This window comes from Geotrypetes seraphini, chromosome 2 (assembly GCF_902459505.1).
Source record: "Geotrypetes seraphini chromosome 2, aGeoSer1.1, whole genome shotgun sequence".
Classification (NCBI taxonomy): domain Eukaryota; kingdom Metazoa; phylum Chordata; class Amphibia; order Gymnophiona; family Dermophiidae; genus Geotrypetes; species Geotrypetes seraphini.
Window position 1 is genome coordinate 521,951,309 of NC_047085.1, and position 23,295 is coordinate 521,974,603.

General features: G+C 49.2%; 1 pseudogene; it reads left to right on the forward strand.

Annotated features, from left to right (window-relative positions):
• Window positions 1-3,897: 3,897 nt before the first annotated feature.
• The window catches only part of LOC117354728, a 32,409-nt pseudogene continuing 13,011 nt past the window's right edge, over window positions 3,898-23,295 (forward strand).

Sequence of the window (23,295 nt, forward strand, 5' to 3'; positions counted from 1 at the left end):
AAGATCATCTGCAAAGGCGGACAATTTAAACTCCACCATGCCAATGCGAACCCCAATAACAAAGGTAAGGAATGCCCTTGGTAGAATCCACACGATCCGGTGGGCGAGGATTAGACTTGTCAAGACTTGGATAATGCATGAGGTTAAGGTCCCGTTACCCCTTCCCCCCAACCCCCGCACCATAGGTATCCCGGGGTACTGACTCAAGGCCTTAAACAAATGACTGTAGAAGACTTTCTCATAAACATTTGACGCATAAATATTGCAGAGGAGCAAAGATGTGCGAACAATATGGGCCAAGACAAATCGCCCAGAGGGGTCCGCATTCACATCCTTCATCATCACATCCATGGTCTTCTGTATTATAATCAAAACTCCAACTTTGCGATGAATCGCTTCGGCCCCCAGCAACTCACCCACCCAGCACTGATTAAATTTCTCATGTTCCAGCGAGGTCGAGTGTGTCTCCTGAAAAAAGGAGCGGGACGCTCGTTGCGAGTTAAAAACATAGAAAATGACGGCAGAAAAGGGCCATAGCCCATCAAGTCTGCCCACCTAACAGACCCACCCACCTAGGCTTATTTTTCTAGAGATCCCACTCCTAACGACCCTACTCTTTAACTCGACCCCCTTAGGGATCCCACATGGGCATCCCATTTACTCTTAAAATCCGGCACACTGTTGGCCTTGATCAACTGCAACAGAAGCCCGTTCCAATGATCAACCACTCTTTCGGTGAAGAAATACTTCCTGGTGTCGCCATGAAATTTACCGCCTCTGATTTTGAGCAGATGCCCTCTAGTGGTTGTGGGTCCTTTAAGACAGAAAATATCCTCTTCCACTTCTATACGTCCAGTGATATATTTAAACGTCTCAAACATGTCTCCCCTCTCCCTACGCTCCTCGAGGGAGTATAGCCGCAATTCATTCAGCCACTCTTGGAAAGAGAGATCCTTGTGTCCCGAGACCATCCTGGTGGGACTCAAGGATCTCTCGTACCAAGACAGCATTTGTATTAGAAGAAGACATAGATGACATTCTGGTATGGTTGAATTCTGTATAAAATCTATCTGAGCGGCAGTACACTCCAAATGTCCACATTAACACTCCTGAAGCAGGTCTATTAGCTGAAACATGTACATGTCGAGTCATTGAGTCGTTGTATGCATCATTGTGACATTGGAGAAATAAAGTTTTATATTATCAGATGAACTGGAGGACACTTTTTTAGTGCACATCTTTGTGATCTGGACAATTCCATTCTGGTTCCTGTAAAAAGGCAAAATTTGTCTTATGACTATTCAAGGTTTGTAAAATTTTTTGTCTCTTAACAGGTGAGATAACCCCATTAACAGTCCAAGATATGAGTTTGACCATAATAGTCACCTAAAGACAAAGATCAAAGGAAGACTGAGCAACAAAACAAGACCCACCCTTCAGAGTAGTGATCAAAAACACCCAGGATGGAAAAAGGGTGCGGCAAACCCCAGAAAAGCCATCTCCCCAAACAAAAAGTAAGATCAAGACAAACACCAAAAGAAAAAAACTGAAAACAGCAGAAAAGAAAAACCCACCCACCCCCCTCAAAGAAACCCCCCCATCCCGCCCCAGATACACCTAAGTCCCTGAAGACAACCCGGGGTAGCCCATAGCTACCCAAATCCCCCCTCTCCAGGCTCCAAACCAATAAAAGTATTGCTAGAAAGAGCAGTCACTCAGGGCCCACCAAGAACCCAGCCAAAGCGCAGGTGGTGCAAGCAAAGACCCCGCTACGAAACGGCAGCACCAAAGAAGAGAAGAAACTGCGAAAAACCCTTAGGAGACGCAGCCACCCCACAAGCAAAGTTCCTAACAGCCCCCATATACACTCAAACCCACTCTCCCACCAGCCTCCGATTCCACAGGCTGAACTCAACATGGCCGCCCAAACCCCTCCAGAACAAGAAACCACCCACCCACTCAGAAATGTGAATATGAGAAACTCCCATCCACCTGACGCACCACCGTTGCCACATGCCGATCCCAAGCAACACACCAGAGGAGCATTCAATCACTCAACCACCAAGCATACCACATACCCATACGAGTGCCCCCAAACCCACTCCATATGGAACTCAAATACCCCAAAGCAAACACAGCAAGATCAACATTCTGCAGTTTCCAAAGATTCGAGGAAAATCTAGCCAAGGTGATGGGCAGAGGAGCAAGCAATCATTCAAAGGTCAGCCAACAGATAAGCAAATACACTTCTCCCTCCGTATTCGCTGTGATAAGGGATTAACAGAACCGCAAATAACTTTTTCATATGTTATTCGCTGTTTTCTATTAAAAATCATTGTGAATATGGTGAAACCGTGAATAACAGGGTGGGAGACCTGGCCTGTTCCTGAAGGAGAGACAAAACACGGTGAAGAAAGTGCTGGGAATCGACGATTTTCTCTGTAAACGCTTGGAATCAGCGATTTCTCTATGCGAAGCTGATGTAATTTGGGGGGAGGAGCCAGCAAGCTAAAAACTGTGACTAATCGAAACCGTGAATGTTGAAACCGCGAATATGGAGGGAGAAGTGTACAGCCATCCAAGCAACCGTGCCCACAGTGCGGGTGGCTCAATCCGTTACAAGGCAAAGCTGAAGTTAAAAAAACCAAACAAACCCCAAACCTGACACGGGAGCCACCAACATGGAAAAGCTAAAACAATGTGAAGCTCAGGGTAGCCCATGACAGTTAGAAGGGGAGGCAGGAAAGAGATCAAAAATCTGTCCACTTGAGTAGTCTCAGGGAAAAGTCACCCAGAAGAAACAGGAAACCAGTTAACAGTCCAGGAGCATTACTGGGGTGCCGAACTTGTAGAAGGGATAGCCATCTGAGCCACAAAGCGGGTGGCATCTTCGTAAAAGATCTTCAGTTTGGCAGGATACAGGAAGGCAAACTAATCTAATCTAATCCTTAGGTTTGTATACCACATCATCTCCACGTTCGTAGAGCTCGACGCAGTTTACAGTAGGAGAAATAGGAAGGAACTACAACAGAGGGTTAGAGGTAGAAGTGTGAAGAACATTTAGAGGACTTGGGATGCCAAGATATAAGAGTTTCCTTGATTCCCAAGTTGGAGGGAGACTTATATTTTTGAGAAAAGCCAGGTTTTCAGATGTTTGCGGTAAAGATCAGCTCGGCGCTGACTAGAAACCCTCGGGGAGTAGTCTTGGTTCTCATAGCGAAGGGGCCCCTTCAGGCGAATCGCTCGTAGGATGTCCAACCCACTGGCCCACTCCGGAACCAACTTCGAAAGCTCAATTTGGTTAGATTAAGCACTAAATCTGCCAATAATGAGAGAGGGGTTCGGGAGCTAAAGGCACACACGTCCGCTCTCTAGCTCCTACCGAACTACTCTTAAAAATTTGGTTTTCTTTTTTGACTCTTTCCTTCTTTCTTTATAATTTCACAACTATAAGCTTCATGCTGCTCAGTTATCTCTAATAATTGTGTCAAAATATCCCTCTGCTCGGTCAGCTCAATTGCAATTTGAAAACTTTGCAGGGGACAAAACACAAATATAAAAATGTGCCAGAGGTGGCAGCAGCGGTTTCTGTCTCAGATAAAGAGGGAGTTGGTGCTTCCTCTCTCTGCTCTCATGTGTCAGGAAGTAAGGTAGACCCAGTCAGTATCAGACTCCGCCCCTTCCACTGATTGGTCAAAAGACTCCTGAAGGAGGAGACAGAAGGACACCCTATGACACTGATTGGAATGTACATTCCACCTTAGGATTGGTCAGAAACAGAATGCTCCTAGGAAGGCATAGAAGGGGAGAAGGCTCATGTGGGTGGAGTCAGGAGGAGGCTGTCTTTCAAGTCTCTCTGGCACTGATTGGTCAGATTAGGGGAGGAGTGAAGGGGGGGAGATACAGATCCCTCTTCTTTTTCCTGTCTTTGTCTCTTTTCCCTCCATTAGGAGCCAAGGCTGGAGCTGGTGCTGCGGAGAAGGGCAGGAGGATGGCTGAGCAGGTAGAAGAGGGACTGAGCCTGGCACTACCCCCTCCACTCCCCAGGCTCTTCTTCCTCATTCTCCTCCTGCTTTAGGACAATCTCACTTTCTGTTTCCTGGCACTGCTCCCTCCATTCCACAGGCTCTTCTTCCTCATTCTCCTCCTCCTTTAGGACAATCTCACTTTCTGTTTCCTGGCACTGCTCCATCCACTACCCAGGCTCTTCTTCCTCATTCTCCTCCTGCTTTAGGACAATCTCACTTTCTGCTTCCTGGCACTGCTCCCTCCACTCCCCAGGCTCTTCTTCCTCATTCTCCTCCTGCTTTAGGACAATCTCACTTTCTGCTTCCTGGCACTGCTCCCTCCACTCCCCAGGCTCTTCTTCCTCATTCTCCTCCTGCTTTAGGATACTCTCACTTTCTGCTTTTTGGCACTGCTCCCTCCACTCCCCAGGCTCTTCTTCCTCATTCTCCTCCTGCTTTAGGACAATCTCACTTTCTGCTTCCTGGCACTGCTCCCTCCACTCCCCAGGCTCTTCTTCCTCATTCTCCTCCTGCTTTAGGACAATCTCACTTTCTTTTTCCTGGCTTTGCTCCCTCCACTCCCCAGGCTCTTCTTCCTCATTCTCCTTCCCTCACACAGCAGCTGATCATTCTGCTTTAAGACACTCTTATTATCTGTTTCTTGTCACAAGTGAGTGTGAGGTGTATAATTTTTCTCCTGGGGGAATTCTGCACACACTGAGTTCAATTCCCAGTGCATCTCCTCCTCACTCTGGGCAAGTCACTTAACCCTCTATTGTCCCAGGTTCAAAAACGTAGATTGGGAGACAGAGAATGTAGTTGCTCTAGAAATAAGTAGTATTTGTAGCAATGTCAGCACAACAGAGGAGCAGGATCTGGCATACAGCAGCTCTCCTCTTGCTCCTCCACTTGTGTAGAGCATCAGAAAAGAGCTTTGTCTATGGGTTTTTTAGTGGAGGTAGGTCAGGGTCCACTAGAACAGGAGGGCATCTGTCTTAGGATCAGAGGGGTCCTCCAGACCAGTGTTTCTCAACGTTTTCCTGGAATACCCCCTTGCCAGTCAGGTTTTCAGGATATCCGCAATGAATATGCATGAAAGAAATGGAGGCCGTGTATGCAAATTTCTTTCATGCATATTCATTGTGGTTATCCTGAAAACCTGACTGGAAGGTGGGACTCCAGAACCGAGTTGAGAAACACTGCTCCAGACCACCAGGGATTTTCTGAGAGGGCCAGGAAGGGTCTCTTAGACCACCAATAACATTTTTTTAAATGGGTGGGGGCAGCACAGGAAGCCTGATCGGGGCAGGGGGTCAGAAGGGGTGTCATTAGATACCCCTTCTCTCAACCAAGCCTTCTAACGCTGCCCCAGACCTGGTGTTATTTTTTCTGTTTGATAAATGTGTCTGACACCTGTTTTTTTTTACTTTTGCTGGGGAATTCTAAATGACCAAATTTAAATACAGTTTGCGTTAATGGTTTCAGCGCATTAGAGCATTGGATGCTGAAGAAGGCCTGGTTTGGCACAAACTACGTAGAAGCAGTAGCAGGACCTTTCTATTTCCGGTCAGAGGGTCTTATATACATGCAAACACTTTTAAAACTTTGAAAAAGTTAGGATGATAAACAAAAGATCAGGAAAAGGGGAATTCACTGTTTGTGTGAGGTGTTAGGTGGGGCAGGACCATGTGGAAATCAGGTGTAGATATACATAATACATACATAGAGGTATTAATGACTCCATCTTGTTTTCTGTCTCTCTCAGTCCTCTCTGCATCTTTGTGCAGTTTCCCGCCTTGATTTCATGGATCTAATTAATACCAGACCTCTCAGTCTGGCTTGTGGAAGATATAGGGTTTCACATTTTTGAATAGAGATAGTTATATGTATCTTATGAATGCAATAAACCGTGTTGTGTGTGAAGGGATCCCTATGAATGATGTGTGAGAGAATGATTTGTATTTAATTTCAAATGTTTTACATATACTGTATATGATTTAAGAAACTTTAAGGGAGCCTAAGAGACAACATCTGGAAATGGTTAAGTTAAGTCAGAGACACTGAGTGTGTTTCTGGTTTGTGTTTCAGGTGATGGTGACATTTGAGGACATCACTGTCTCCTTCTCTCAGGAGGAGTGGGAGTATTTAGATGAAGGGCAGAAGGAGCTTCACCGGGAGGTAATGAAGGAGAATTATGAGATCCTGAGGTCTCTAGGTAAGGATTGCATTATCTGCATTTTCTTCAGGCACAGGGCTGAGTTACTGATTTTCTGTTCCAGTGCAATAGGTGACAGTAGGGTTATTTCCTTTTAGCCGCATGGTTGCAGAAGGAATCCACTTCCGATTTTTCACTCTGCCGCTGGTCTATTTACTGTTCAGTTTAGCGCCCTCTACAGTTTTTTCCTTCTGCACGCATGGATACAGTTGTGTCTGTTCTGCTTTCCCCATTTTCAATATAATTTTGCCCCTTTTTCTGACGTCGGAGTGGAAGTTCTAGGCCAGCCAATCGCTGCCTGGCTGTCCCAAAACTTCCTGTCTGACATCAGAATTGGCGTTGTGTGAAGACTTCTAGGCCGGTCATTGTGCAGTCGCTGTACTCGCCTCGACTGGTCCTGTTGCTGCGGTGGCGGGGAAGCAGGGAGAGAGGCCAGGTTCTGCAATCGCCTGCCCCGTTGTCCCCACGCACAGCTTCGGGACGCTCTCTGAAAACAGGACATTTTGGCATCCCGAAACTGTTCATGGGGACAACGGGATAGGTGAGCTAAAAAACGGGATGGTCCCATTCAAAATGGGACGTATGGTCACATTAGTAATATCTCATCACGACCAGCAGGTGGAGACTGAGACCAAAACTTTGGTCTAGTACATAATACACTACCCCTCCCCATTCGCGGTTTCGCCAATCGCGATTTCACATATTCATGAGTTTTGGGGGAGGGGGAAAAAAAAAAGAAAAAACAACCAATGTTTAGCCTTCCCCCCGGCATCCCGGGCTCACCTGGTGGTCTAGCAGGCTTTCGGGGCAGGAGCGATCTTCCTACACTCCTGCCCCGTGCAGATTGCCAATAGGAAATGGCTGTGGAGAGTTCCCGTTGTAGTTTCGGGAGTCTCGATGAAGTTACAGGGAAATAGTTTTAAAACCAATAGGAGAAAATATTTTTTCACTCCGAGAATAGTTAAGATCTGGAACACGTTGCCAGAAGTTGTGGTAAAAGCAGATAGCATAGCTAGCTTTAAGAAAGATTTGGACAAATTCCTGGAGGAAAAGTCCATAGTCTGTTATTAAAAGACATGGGGAAGCCTCTGCTTGCCCTAGCTCGGTAGCATGGAATGTAGCTACTCTTTGGGTTTTGGCCAGGCACTAATGACCTGGATTGGCCATCGTGAGAACGGGCTACTGGGCTTGATGGACCATTGGTCTGACCCAGTAAGGCTATTCTTACATTCTTATGTAACATGAGAGTGTATGATCATTCAGCAGCAGGAAAGGCTGGATTCTGGTTAGCAATGGTGCCTTAACAGCTAACCAAGGTCTGTTCCCTTTTTGTATTCCCTCAAGGGACTTTGGCATCTTAGACAACTTTTGCATTGGCACCTTCCTCCCAGTAACTCCCCCCTCTATCTTGAGTCTCCCTCCCCCCAATGCTGGTGAATAAGGATACTAAAATCCTGAAACCTAATCTGACATCTCTTTCTCTCTCTCTCTCCCTGTTCGCAAAGGGGAAGGAAAAGATGGATGGACACTGGATTGGGATTTTGGTGCCCTTTTTTGCCAGCACCTTGGGCCTGTGCCTCACCTGGTCCATAGACTGAGCTGGCCCTGCCCCTCCCCAACTGATAAAGACAAGCATTGTAATGACCGTTCTGGAGACACACCCGGTCAGCCAGGTTTTCAGGATACCCCCAATGAATATGTAAGAGGTAGATTTGCATACAATGAAGGCACTGCATGCATGCCACATTACCGTAAGGATGTGCTCAGAATTGAGTCGGTTCAGCGGATGGCCACCAGGATGGTCTCGGGGCTAAAGGGTCTCCCGTACGAGGAAAGACTGAGCAAATTGCAGCTCTACACTCTTGAAGAGCGTAGGGAGAGGGGAGACATGATTGAGACGTTTAAGTACATCACGGGACGGGTCGAGGTGGAAGATGATATCTTTCTTCTCAGGGGACCCTCGACCACAAGAGGTCATCCGCTCAAACTCAGGGGAGGGAAGTTTCGTGGAGACGCCAGGAAGTACTTCTTCACGGAGAGAGTGATCGAGCATTGGAACAAACTTCCAGTGCAGGTGGTCGAGGCACGCAGCATCCCAGACTTCAAGAACAAATGGGATACCCATGTGGGATCCCTACGGGGTCATGCCAAGGGATAGGGTCACTAGGGTATGGACTTGAATGAGCAGGTCAGTAGAGTGACAGTATAATTACAATTATTCTTTAGGGGTCAGAAGACTTAAGAGGGTGGGTAAATAGTGTGGGCAGACTTGATGGGCTGTAGCCCTTATCTGCCGTCATCTTTCTATGTTTCTATGTTTCTATCTATCTCATGCATATTCACGGCGGATATCCTGCAAATCTGACTGGCTAGGTGTGCCCTGAGGACTTGGTTGAGAACCCCTGCTCTAGAATCAGGTAAGGTGTGCGCCCTATGACTGACCAGTAGATGTCGCTGCTGAGTGCTGCCTTCATTGCTTCCCTGTCTGCCAGCAACTTGGAAAACTAGTTGAACTGACCCTGGGAATTAAGATCAGCTGCTCCACATGACAACAGGCTACTTTTTCTGGATCTATCCCTCATTACGTCTTTCTTATTGTAGGATCCCCCTGAGGAAGGCGTGTACGCCGAAACACGGACCGTGTTGGGTCCTGTTCTCTGCAGTCTCTTTTGGTTTTTGTTCTCTAATATTATGTTAAACCAGAATCAATTTCTGGGGCTTTCCTCTTTCTTAGCTAACCTTTTAATCCCCTATTTCCCAGGTCGATCACATCGTGCCCAGCAGTCCGCTCACATGGCAGCCCTCTGGTCAAAAACCAGCTGCTTAACTGAGACTAGCCCTACCTGCGTACGTTCCGGTTCAGCAGGAACTTGTCTAACTTTTTGTCTTGAATCCCTGGAGGGTGTTTTCCCCTACAACAGACTGAGGAAGAGCGTTTCAGATTTCTACCACTCTCTGAGTGAAGAAGAACTTCCTTACGTTCGTACGGAATCTATCCCCTTTCAATTTTAGAGAGTGCCCTCTCGTTCTCCCTACCTCAGAGAGGGTGAACAACCTGTCTTTATCTTGAATGTTTCGATCATGTCCCCTCTCAGTCTCCTCTTTTCAAGGAAGAGGCCCAGTTTCTCCAATCTCTCACTGTACGTCAACTCCTCCAGCCCCTTAACCATTTTAGTCGCTCTTCTCTGGACCCTTTCAAGTAGTACCGTGTCCTTCTTCATGTACGGCGAGCAGTCTAATAAAAAGATCATCCTATTTCCATTTTCTATTTATAAATGTCATTTTCTTTTTTTTCTTTTTTTTTAATATATAAACTTTATTTAGCCATTCGAAACATTACAATTATCAGATTCAGAAACAGTAAAGGCTGTTTTTACTAAGGTGCGCTAGCGTTTTTAGCGCAAGCGGGAAATTACGGCGCACTACACTTCCAGAACTAACGCCAGCTAAATGCTGGCATTAAGGTCTAGCTCGTGGGGCTATTAGCGTGTTAAAGCCCTAAAAGGAGCCCTAAGAGATGAGTACAATGGGGGTTTCAGGCTTCCTTATTAGTTGAACATTGTGAAGGTCTTGGTTTCATAACTGTGAAAAACCTGAATCCTAGAGACACAGATATTTCTTTTCTTTTTCATTTTTAATCAAACAACCCAGGCCTGTGAGGCTAATGACCAAAGATGGAGGGCCATCAAAGCAACGCAAAGCTGTTGACATTTTGGATTTTCGATTCCAAAAGAAGAAAAATGGGCCTAGAGGCTTTTATTCCATGCCTGTCGAAAGAAGGCTTGTCCTATGGAGAAATGCAACTTAATTTTTCCACAAATTAGGAGGAAATTGTCCTGATCAGACAAGTCTCAACCATGAGAATAGCTGGCTGGTGTTCAGAACAGGGCCATAATTTAGAGGAAAAGCATAAAGGATTTTGACCTAACTTTTGGTTCGATTTTTGGCATGGCTCGTTATGGGTTCCTTTTAACCGATGTATTGATTTTAAAAATTTCTATACCGCCTAAGATCTAAACATACAAAATCAGTACAATATTATCTACTCACTCCTCCAAAGTTGTCTAACTTACTAAAAATAGCGCAGGGCTAATAAGATGATCAAAATCTGAAACATCGCTACCTAGTAAAAGGCTTTATCTGCTTCTTTTGTCCCCGTGTCATTCTCTGGTTGCAGCACTAAAGTCCTACCCAGAGACAGGAAATGGAAAAGTACTGAGTGGAGGAAGAATTGCCATTCCTTTTAATTACAGTAAAGTATGCGAGCCCTCTAACGATGACATCTGGCTTTTGTATAATGCATTCTTTCTTTATTTTGTGCCAATTTATAAGTCAGGTCTTAATTAATAGGAACCTTTGCTTCGCGAGGACACACAGTGATGTGGCAAACACTTGGAAGAAAAGAGCAGAAGACTTTTTCTCTGCAATCAAAATCATTCATTCTTCCTTCGGGGGAGGGGGGAAATTCCAGTAACTGGCCCCCAGCTGCTTGTATGAGGCACTGCCGCTGGGATGACTGGGGTGGGATTCTCTTCCACCTCTCTCTGACCGCCAGGCCAATGAACTAAGTTCATACCATTCTCGCAGAACAGCTCTGGGCATTATTCTTTTCTGATGCCCAAATTTCACCCCCCCACACACACAGTTCGCTAGACATAGGGCACCACTCTGCAAATCCAGGGATAAAATGAGGGGATGAGCTATTCCTCCTTTTACTAACGCACGCTAAGTGATTAAGTGCGCGCTAAAGATTAGAAGGAATAATTGCTAACGTCCATAGAACTCAATGGGCGCGGTCTGGTTTGGGATTGGAGTTAAGTCAGGGGCTGCTGTTTCCAGAACCTAGGGTTCTCACAGTGGCGTGGCGAGGGTGATGCCCCTCCCTTGCCCTCTTCCCCCCACCCGCTCCTTCACAACCCCCCAGCACAGCCACCCACCCCTTCCCTTCCCCCCACCAAGACAGTGCCCGGAGCGGACCCCCTTCCCCCCATTACTACGGCACTGGAGACTGAGACCAAAACTTTGGTCTAGTACATAATAGCTGTCCCTTCCCTATATACCTCAGTCTTCTCTCAGTCTCCAGCAGGTGTGAGTTGTGCCCATTTCTCCTTGTTGGCTGTTGGAATGTGTTTAGGGCTACTAGTCCCCGTTTTAGTGCCAGACTGAGCTTAGGTGGGCCCTGTTTGGGGGTCCGTTCGATCTTGGGGGTGGGGGTGAATGGACAATACTCGAACTGGAAGAGCATCACCAGTAGGGTGCCGCAGGGTTCAGTGCTTGGACCCATGCTCTTCAACATCTTTATAAACGATCTGGACATTGGTACGATGAGTGAGGTGATTAAATTGGCGGACGATACGAAGTTATTCAGAGTAGTAAAGACGCAGGGGGATTGTGAAGATCTGCAACGTGACATAATCTAGCTTGAGAAATGGGCATCGACATGGCAGATGAGGTTCAACGTGGATAAGTGTAAAGTGATGCATGTCGGGAACAAAAATCTCATGCACAAATTCAAGATGTCCGGGGCGGTACTTGAAGAGACCTCCCAGGAAAGAGACTTGGGAGTTCTGATTGACAAGTCGATGAAGCCGTCTACACAATGCGCAGCGGCGGCAAAAAGGGCGAACAGAATGCTAGGAATGATTAAGAAGGGGATCACTAACAGATCGGAGAAGGTTATCATGCCGCTGTCCGGGCCATGGTACGCCCTCAACTGGAATACTGTGTCTAGCACTGGTCACCGTACATGAAGAAGGACACGGTACTACTCGAAAGGGTCCAGAGAAGAGCGACTAAAATGGTTAAGGGGCTGGAGGAGTTGCCGTACCGTGAGAGATTGGAGAAACTGGGCCTCTTCTCCCTTGAAAAGAGGAGACTGAGAGTGGACTTGATCAAAACGTTCAAAATACTGAAGGGAATAGACTTAGTAGAGAAAGACAGACTGTTCACCCTCTCCAAAGTAGGGAGAATGAGAGGGCACTCTCTAAACTTGAAAGGGGATAGATTCCGTAAAAACGTAAGGAAATTTTTCTTCACCCACGACGATTGCTGTCCTCTCTATCTTCTCTTGATTCTCCAGCTGCAAGTCCGTGTCCTTGGTGTATGTCCATCTCTCCAAACGTAGGTCCGTGTCATTCGTTCCTATCTATTTCCTTTCATCCTGGCGTTCGTTTTCTTGTGGGTTCCCTCCGCTGCTTCCAGATGTTGCTACTGTGTCCCCAATTTCTTTCTGGTGGCTGTCCGTCTGATGGTCCACACTCTCTGTAAGCGTATCCCGGCAGTTCCCCTGTAGCTGGTGTCTTTCCACGACCTCCCTGTATGCCTCTTCTATGAAGTTCTCCAACTCCTGGACTTCTTCTTCGATGGTGTCCTCCGTCTTGATGATCTCTGCATCTCTGTCTTCTTCCTCTACTGCTTGAAGTGCCTCCATTTCCAGTATTCTGCCCTCAGGGAGTCTGACTTGCTTCTTCAGGCTTTCCAGTTCTCCGCATCGAGCGCATACGTAAGACCGCCTCCCAGAAGGGAGGTAAGTCATACATATGGCAGACAGTGCAGAAAACTGGGTAGCTCAACATCTTGCTTCTGTCTGCTGCTTCCATTGCTGCCCGTTTGACGGTCTCCTGAGGATGTCTTCTGTGCCTGCTGCGTCTTCTGTGTTCGCCTGGTTATGTCCTCAGTGTCTGCCTGGTTGTGTGTCCTTTGTGTCTGCCTGGCTGTGTGTCCTCAGTAGTGCTGCCCGATTCACGATTCGAATCGGTTCACCGATTCACTTCGGGTGAATCAATTTGAATCGATTCAAAACAAAACAAAAATCAGCTTCCCAATTCGGCTAACCCTCCCCCCTCGCCCCCTAAACAGGAGCTGCAGCGCTGCTCTTGCTGGCCAGCTGCTACCGCATCTGCTTTAGAGGGTGAGGGAGGAGGGTCAGTCGTGAAGTGCTGCTGTCAGCTGGCATCTGGTTCCCCCCCTGCCATCCGGCTTACCCCCCCGGCCTCCCGTTTCCCCCCACCCTCCCACTTCCCCCCTGGCCTCCATGCACTGTTTACATTTGAGGAGCAGCCCACAGACAAGATCATGGTGCTAGCGATCTTTGCACTGCTTCTTAGCTGTTTCCTCCACCGCGATCCTACCTCTGACATCAAAGGAGGGGCGGGACCATGGCAGAGGAAACAGCTCCGAAGCAGTGCAAAGATCGCTAGCACCACGATCTTGTCTGCAAGCTGTTCCTCAAAGATAAACGGTGCGGGGAGGCTAGTAGGGAAGCCGGACACCAGTAGGAGACCAGGGGGAACATGCAGGCCTTCTGGGGGGGTGGGGGTGAGCAGTAATTCAGGGTGGGGGTGGGACAGGCCTTTAGGGGGAACAGGCAGGCAGGCCTTCAGGGGAGGGATGCAGGCTTTTAAGGGGAGGGACAAGCCTTCAAGGGGGGTTGACAGGCCTTCAAGGGGGGGACAGGCAGGCAGGCCTTTGGGAGGGATGCAGGCCTTCAAGGGGAGGACAGGCCTTCAGGGGGGAGATGCAGGCTTTTAAGGGGAGGTGCAGACCTTCATGGGGGACAGACCTTCAGGGGAGGGGGACCCTGGTGTAGAAGTATATGGAGGGAGGGAGGGAAGGGGGGGTTCAAAGAGACGTGCATGTGCCGGATTTTTTGGGGGGGAAGAAATAATGGGTCTGAAAATAGAGGAGAGGGAGAGAGATGATGGACAATGGGATTTAGGGAGGGAAGGAACAGAAAGGGAGAGAAGTTGGACACAAGGGATGGTGTGGAGGGGGGAAGAGATACTGGATAGGAGGATAGTTGGGAAAAGAAAGGGAGAGATGGTGGACCCTGGGGTGGTGGGGAAGGAGGGAGAGATGCTGGATGAAAGGATAGTTAAGAAAAGGTGGGTCTGTGGATGGAGACGAAAAAAGGAAAGATGCCAGACCTCCGGGAGAGGAAAGGGAAACGGAAGGGGAGGACAGAGATGGCAGATGGATGGTTAGCATGGAGAAAGAAGAAAGAAGGAGACCCTGGCAAGTGAGTTATCAGAAGACAACCAGAGCCTGGGACTAACAAGATTTGAATAATGACCAGACAACAAAAGGTAGAAAAACTCATTTTATTTTTTGTTTTGTGATTACAATATGCCAGATTTGAATCGTGTATCCTGCCAGAGCTGGTGTTAGACCGCAAACGTGATCTAGGATTTAAGAGAGAGAGGAAAAGTCTTTTCTGTTTATTTTGTTTACACCACAGCGCCAGTGTGGTTAGAAGAAGGCAAAGGGGGTGAAGAGTCTATAAATGGGGTTAAGAGGCTATAAAATAAACCCACCAGACTGTTTGAAAAAAACACCCAATTGGGCAGGAAAATCGAATCGAAAAACCAATTCAATAGGCTGAATCAAAATTTTTTTCCCTGAATTGGGCAACACTAGTCCTCTGCGCTTGTTGTGTCCTCTGTGTCTGCCTGTCTGTGTGTCCTCAGCGCCTGCTGTGGTCTCCCTCTGCTCTTTAGTGGTGGCTCATCCCTTCTCGAGGCCCTTCGCAAAGACGCTCTTGCTAAAGCGAGCGCCTTTAACGCTCGCCTTTGCGTGCCGAACGGCTGAGCGCCGTTGGCCCCTCCCCTTTTAAGGGGGAGCTCCGGATCGGTTGCGGGTGATGTCAAGGGGTAGATGGAGCTACCTCTCGCCACAGCCCCTCACCCTCTGATGGACTCCTTCTGCCTCCACTGTTCTACTAACTCCTCTTCTCTCCCCTTCCGCTTCTCTGCTCAGCACTTCTCCTGCCCGCCCGATCTCAAGGCATGATCTTCTCGGGGGAACAGAGGCTGGTAACAGGGCCTTTGCTGTTCCATCTACTGGTGAGGATGTGTCCATGGTACGCCTTTTTCAGTGGGACGAGCTCCCGGATCAGATTCAGCAGGTCTCCTCAGTGTTGTGCTGTGAGGTGGTGCCACAGGAGACCTCTCGAGTGGTGGACCCTCATGGGGGATCCGCACTGCATCCCTCTCCTTTCCCATACATCAGGATATTCGTGATATTGTCCTGGTGCATTGGAAGATGCCGGAGGTGCCTTTTCGGTTTGTGCGCTCCATGGCTCATCTGTATCCCATCCCTGAGGGAGATCAGGATACTTTTAAGTCACCAGTGGTGGACACGGTGGTCTCAGCTATTGCTAAGCGGCATACGATGCCCATAGAGGGTGGTTTTGCCTTACGGGACTCTGAGGAGCGTAAGTTGGAGACCCTCCTAAAGCAGAATTTTGATGTCTCTGCCTTGGGTGTCCTGGTAGCCATTTGTGGTGGTCTGGTGGCTCGGGCCATGTTTCGGTGGGCCAAGCGTATCCTTGAACGTGAGTCTGATGACTGGTCTTTGGTGGATCAGGAAGTGGCTAAGATTGAGATGGCTGCCACTTACCTCTCGGACGCCCTCTATGACTTGTTGCGGATGTCTGGCAAATCCATGTCTTTCGGTGTGGCCACACGTCTTACCTTGTAGCTTTGTGCTTGGGCAGCGGATACAGCGTCCAAGACTAAACTCACAAATTTCCTTTTGGGGTTCCTTTTTGTTTGGAGAGGATTTGGATAAGTTGTTTCAGACTCTGACGGAATCTAAAGTGCCCCACCTGCCTGAGGTCCATGCTCGTCCGGCAGCGTGAGTTCCGCAGATACCGCCCTGTTCGGAGGACTGCTTCCTTCCCAACCTCTGATTCTTCCTGGGGTTGTTTCTTTCAGTGCATGCAGTCCTTTTGGGGGGCCCGTTGGGGAGCTGTGAGTCCCTCCACTGGTTCTCCCGCTGCCCGTCCCACTCAATGACTACTTGCAGGCATCCCCTCTGATTCTGGTGGGCACCCATCTGTGCAAGTTCTTTCCACAGTGGGCAGTGATCATGTCCAATCAGTGGGTCTTGGAGGTGATTCGGGACGGTTATGCTCTAGAGTTCGCCCACTCCTTGCCAGATCATTTTCTAGATTCTCCTTATCACATGGCATGGAAGTGGCATGGAAGAAGGAGGTTTTTCGCCAGACCCTTCAAAGATTGCTAGATCTCAAAGGAGTGGTTCCAGTAGGCCCTCACGAGTGTTGCACCAGCAGGCGGTCGCCATAGAGGCACAGTCTGGACTTACCGGTTTGGGGGATGGCTCGCTGCAGTCTTCGTTGGTGGCTTCAGATCTCCCATCTAGTGCAAGGGGTGAGTCTGGATTAGCCCCAGTGGACAGTGCTTCTCATGGACGCCAGTCTCCTCGACTGGGGAGCTCAGTGTCTGGGTCGCTCTGCGCAGGGCAGTTGGTCCCTGGAGGCGAAGGCTTGGTTGATCAATGTTCTGGAGACCAGAGCCATCCGTATGGCAATGTTAGCCTTCTGGTCCCTCTTGACGGACAAGTCAGTCCGGGTTCTCTTGGACAATGCCACAGCAGTGGCCTATGTCAATTGTCAGGGGGGCATCAAGAGTTCTCTGGTGGCACAGGAGCAGGGCCGCCATCAGAAATTTCTGGGCCCCTTACTGAGCAATCCTATTGGGCCCCCCACGTACCCCTTCCCCCCCCCCTACTCCCCCCTTCTTCCATGGGCCGAATATACACATACTTTTCTCTGTCGCCACACTCTTTGACCAAAAGATTTGTAAGCCTGCAACCACGTCAAGGTAGACTCTTTCAGCAGGGCCCTAACCTAAACTAAACTAATCTATACCTATCTATTCTAAACTAACATATGTCTAATACTGAACTAATAACAAACTAACAAACATCTGCATAATAAATAATAGTGCTAGTAGCTATAATTCACTCAGTTAAGGATTTCTTTTGACCTTTGTAGGCCAGAAGTAGATCACAATTGCACAATATTTTTTGTAACAAGTATTAAATGTGTTTTTATAAATACTGTAAGCTTAATAAATATATCAGAAAAAACTACACATCTGTATGATCCCATCCTCCTCAGCTTGTTAAAAATGTACGATATGTTGATATGTGCACCTTCCTTCCTTCCCATCCGTCCTCCTCAGCCTGTCCTTACACATCCACAGCTGCATGTTAATGATGATGTATATGTTATGATGATAAATCAGTGCATATGAGCACATCATTGACATGCAGCTATGGATGAATATATAATGATGTTATGAGTGTGCACCTCTTCCTTCCCATCAGAAAGGGATTTTTCACTCTCTGGAAACTCAGATCCATTAAAGCTTATTTCGATACAGCGGCATTCAGAACCCTAGTCCAATCCCTCGTACTGAGTCTACTTGACTACTGCAACATCGCCTATTTAGCAATTTCCCCAAAGAACATGCAGCGTTTACAATTGATGCAAAATGCAGCGGTCAAACTGATCTTTGGGCTGAGGAAGTTTGACCACGTGACACCCTACTACCGGCAGCTGCATTGGCTGCCAATGGAGGCGTGCGTAAAGTTTAAATTTGCCTGCTTCTGCTTCAAAGCACTACACGGACTTGCCCCTAAATATATAACTGACCTTTTCGTCTTCTCAGCCAACAGACACAAGAGAAGCTCACATTCCAACTTCGTTTCCCCCCCAGTGAGAGGTTGTAAACTGAAAAAACACCATGAACATCTTCTCTCGCACCAAGCAGCATCATGGGGTAAAGACCTAGAACAATTGCTTTCGCCCACTACTTATGAGGATTTAGGAAACGTCTGAAAACACACCTGTTCCTAAAGCATCTAGACAACTGATCCTCTCTTCTCTCTCCCCTCTATAGCGATTAACTTGTTCTATTGATCACTCTCTCCTCAAAAATGGATTTCCTGTCCTATTAACCCTCTTTCTTCCTCCCCTCTTAAAGTCAATCAATTTGTACCTTTGCTTAATCTTTGTAAACCTCATAGAACTTCACGGTATATAAACTGTTATTATTATTATTATTATTATCCTCCTCAACATGTCACATACAGCATGTTACATTACACAGACTTTGTGTAATGTAACATGCTGTATGTGACATGCTAAGGATTCCGCGAGGAATCCCCTCCGATCCCCGCATGTCCCCACGAGGAATCCCTCCGTCCCCACCCATCCCCGCGAGCAATCCCCTCTGTCCCCGCCCGTCCCTATAAACTACAGAAATAGTTATTTCATTTAATTATGCTACTGAATTAAAGGCTCTGGTAGAAACCCATTTACAAATAAGCAAAGAGACTTTATTAATTTGGAAATATTAATTGGGAAGAATACATACTTTGTAAATGGGTTTCTACCAGAGCCTCTAATGTTTATAAATTTTTATCAACACAACTAATATACTACTTTATCCTGAAGCAAAAAAAATAATTTTTTTCCTACCTTTGTTGCCTGGTTTCTGCTTTCCTCATGTTCTCATTTAATTCCTTCCATCTACTGTCTCTCTTCTTTCTGCGTCTTCCATTTGCTCTGTTACTGTGCCTCTCCCTTTCTCCCCCCTCCCAAATTGGTCTGGCACCCATCTTCTTCCCTCCGCTCCTCCCATAGTCTGGCATCTCTGTCTTCTTCCCTGCCAGTGTCTTCTCCCCACTCTCTCTTCCCCATTTCCTTTCAGCGTCCTTCTCCCCCCCATCTTCCCCATGTCCTGCCAGCATCCTTCTCCCCCCTCTGTCTTCCCCATTTGCTTTCAGTGTCCTCCCCCCTGTCTTCCCCATGTCCTTTCAGCATCCTTCTCCCCCCTCTGTCTTCCCCATGTGCTTTCAGCGTCCTTCTCCACCCCTTTGTCTTCCCCATATCCTTTCAGGGTCCTTCTCTCCCCATCTTCCCATGTCCTTTCAGCGTCCTTCTCCACCCCTTTGTCTTCCCCATGTCCTTTCAGGGTCCTTCTCCCCCCTCTGTCTTCCCCATGTGCTTTCAGCGTCCTTCTCCCCCCCTCCCGTCTTCCCCATGTCCTTTCAGCGTCCTTCTCCACCCCTTTGCCTTCCCCATGTCCTTTCAGCATCCTTCTCCACCCCTTTGTCTTCCCCAGTGCTTTCAGCGGCCTTCTCCCCCCTCAGTTTTACCCATTTCCCTTAAGCGTCTTTTCTTCTCCACCCCACCTTTTCTCCCTTCGTGCCCCTTACCTTTGTGGCGCTTCCCCACCCGACCGACAAAAGAACAGGCCCGGTCGGACAAACCTCCCTGCCCTGTAGCCGCAAATCTAAATTACCTTCTTACAGCAGCTGGAGTATTGAAGCTGCTGTAAGAAGATAATTTAGATTCGCTGCTACAGGGCAGGGAGGTTTGTCGGCCGTGCCTGTTGTGGTCGGTTGGGGGAAGCGCCACAAGGTTAAGGGGACCTGACTGGCTGTGCACACACACCCCATGGCTGCACCCAGGGCGGACCGCCCCCCCCCTTCGGAACACGACTGCCTTTTCCCTACCTGCCCTGCCGCAAGCAGCCGACCGGACGTCTTCCTGATGTCAGCGCTGACGTCAGAGGAAGGGAGGGCTTTGCTTAAGCCCTCCCTCTGACATCAGCGCTGACATCGGGAAGACTTCTGTTCGGCTGTGTGCTGCGGCAGGGCAGGTAAGGAGGAGGAGAGGAGATTATGCTTGCGACCCTGGGGAAGCCCGGGCCCCCTGTCAGCTCCGGGCCCCTGAATGCAGGACTGGTAGTACTGCCCTGATGGCGGCCCTGCACAGGAGGCGGCTCTGCTCATGGTCTGGGCAGAGTCTCATCTTCTGGACATCTCGGTGTCCCACGGTGCTAGATCCTGGAAACTGGTGTCTCAGTTCAGTGGCCTTCCAGTTGATAGTGCAGTCTTGGGATCAGCCCCTCATGGACCTGATGGCCATGAGTGTCAATGGAAAAACACCCCGCAACTTCAGTCATGGCTTGGCTGCGCCTGGTCGACATGGACCCCAACTTACAGGACCGGTTGGCTAACCTCCCCTGCGTGGAAAAAGAGCTATTTGACGACACTATAGAGGCGGCTACAAAACGCCTCTCTGAATACGAATGCTCATTTGCCTCCCTCGTCCGGCAAAAGCCAAAACCGCCCGCATCCCGCCCGTTCAGGGCCCCTCCGCGCCGCTACCCGCAAAAATCCACTCCTGCCTTCTCCCAGCCTCCGCCCAGGCGTCCGCAAGGCCACCATCGGGCCCCACCCAAATCCCAACCGCCTGCAACTACCAAACCATCCCCGTCCTTTTGACAGAGTCCCAGGCTCCCTGCCCATCGGGGGCCGCCTCAGAGCTTTTTACCCTCACTGGGAACAACTCACGTTGGACGCATGGGTCCTTGGCGTGATCTCATCAGGATACTCTCTCAACTTTCGAGCCATTCCTCCAGACAGCCCTCCAGGGAAGTGCCCTCCCAACCGAACGCTGCTACCCCTACTCCTCTCAGAAGCTCGAGATCTGCTTCGCCTGCGAGCAGTGGAGGAGGTTCCCCCCGACCAACGGGGGAAGGGCTTCTACTCCCGTTACTTCCTGGTACCGAAGAAAACGGGAGACCTATGCCCAATACTAGACTTGAGACGACTCAACAAATTTCTGGTACGGGAAAAATTTCGGATGCTTTCCCTACCGATCCTCTACCCCCTGATCGAAAAAGGCGATTGGCTCTGCTCCCTCGATCTGAAGGAGGCGTACACACATGTTCCAGTGCACCCTGCTCACCGCAAGTTCTTGCGTTTCCAAGTAGGGGACCTGCACCTACAATACCGAGTCCTCCCCTTCGGCCTAGCATCGTCACCCCGGGTCTTCACCAAGTGCCTCGTGGTGGTCGCAGTTGCCTTACGCTCCCAGGGTCTTCAGGTATTCCCCTACCTGGACGACTGGCTGATCAAAGCACCGTCCAGGGAAGGGGTTATCTCAGCGACCCAACAGACTATTATCTACCTACAGAGTCTGGGGTTCGAGGTAAACTTCCCAAAATTCCAACTGAGCCCCTCACAGTCCCTGCAGTTCATCGGGGCCACGCTGGACACGGTTCGCCTCCTTTCCTTCCTCCCCCCTCCGCGTCTAGAGGCGTTAGTAAATCTGAGTCGAAGGATCTCACTGCTACCCTCGGTATCAGCTCGACAGATGATGACTCTACTAGGCCACATGGCCTCCACCGTCCACGTCACACCATTCGCCCGTCTCCACCTGAGAATCCCTCAATGGACCCTAGCCTCTCAATGGCGTCAAGATCGGGACTCGATCGATCGCCCCGTGACAGTGACTCCTTCCTTGCAACGATCGCTCCGCTGGTGGGCCGACTCTTCAAATCTTTCCAAAGGTTTGCTCTTCCTCGCCCCCCCACACAACAAGGTACTCACCACGGACTCATCGGAGTACGCTTGGGGAGCCCATCTGGACTGCCTACGCACTCAAGGGATGTGGTCAGCAGAGGACCGTCGCTGCCACATCAACGTGCTAGAGCTTCGGGCCATCTATCTCGCAGCTGTAGCTTTTCAACATCTGCTCCACGACCGGGTGGTTCTCACCCGAACCGACAACCAGGTAGCAATGTACTACGTAAACAAACAAGGGGGAACAGGGTCTTGGCCCCTCTGTCGGGAAGCCCTGCGCCTCTGGAAATGGGCAATCTCCAACAACACCTTCCTTCGAGCGGTGTACATACAAGGAGAACAAAACTGTCTGGCGGACAGACTCAGCCGCCTCCTCCAGCCACACGAGTGGTCACTGCACTCTCAGACCCTACGACAGGTGTTCGAACAGTGGGGGACACCTCAAATAGATCTGTTCGCATCCCCCCACAATCACAAACTGCCTCTCTTCTGCTCCCGGATGTACTCCCAGGACCGGCTCGAGGCCGACGCCTTCCTTCTCGACTGGGAGGGAAGATTCCTGTACGCGTTTCCGCCGTTTCCTCTGATCCTGTGGACGCTTGTCCACCTGAAAACAGTACAAGCCACCCTGATCCTGATTGCTCCTCGCTGGCCACGCCAGCCTTGGTTTTCCCTTCTACTTCATCTCAGTGTCAGAGATCCACTGCCTCTGCCTCGGTTTCTCTCTCTACTATCACAGGGTCAGGGTTCGCTGTTACATCCCAATCTTCCATCTCTTCATCTGAATGCTTGGTTTCTTTCCCCCTGACTTCTCTCCCCGTGTCTCAATCAGTCAAGGAGATATTGGAGGCCTCTAGAAAGACCTCGACGAGAACCTGCTACTCCCAAAAGTGGACCAGATTCTCAACCTGGTGCTCCTCCCACAGCCAGGACCCGGTGTCGGTCCCTGTCCCTCTAGTCCTTGACTATTTACTTCAATTATTTCATTCCGGCCTAAAGACCAACTCCATTCGAGTACACCTCAGTGCGATTGCGGCCTTTCATCAGCCCCTGGAAGGGAAAGCCCTCTCGCTCCATCCCTTAGTCTCTCGCTTCATGAAGGGTCTTCTGAATGTCCACCCTCCTCTCAAACCCCCTCCGGAGGTTTGGGACCTTAACGTGGTTTTGGCTCAACTAATGAAACCTCCATTTGAGCCCCTAGACAAATGCCATCCAAAATTCCTCACTTGGAAGGTAATTATCCTGCTTGCGCTCACTTCCGCTCGGCGAGTTAGTGAGTTACAGGCTCTGGTAGCGGACTCACCCTTCACGGTATTCCATCACGACAAGGTGGTACTCCGCACTCATCCAAAGTTCTTGCCTAAAGTAGTGTCTGATTTTCATCTCAATCAGTCCATTGTCTTGCCTGTGTTTTTTCCCAAGCCCCACTCTCATCCCGGAGAGGTGGCGCTCCACACTCTTGACTGTAAGAGAGCGTTGGCCTTCTACCTCCAACGCACTCAGCCACACCGGAAAGTCCCGCAATTGTTTTTGTCCTTCAACCCAAACCGGTTAGGTCACCCAGTTTCCAAGCGCACCTTGTCCAACTGGTTGGCCGATTGCATCTCCTTCTGCTATGCTCAGGCTGGTTTCACACTGCATGGTCGAGCGATGGCAGCCTCCGTAGCGTTCCTCAGGTCCACACCTATTGAGGAAATCTGCAAGGCTGCCACGTGGTCTTCGGTTCATACTTTCACCTCCCACTACTGTCTGGACTCGCTGTCCAGGAGCGATGGCAGGTTCAGCCAATCGGTTTTGCGAAATCTATTTGCTTAAATTGCCAACTTCCCTCCATCCCTTTTCAGTTAGCTTGGAGGTCACCCACATGTGAGAATATCATGCCTGCTTGTC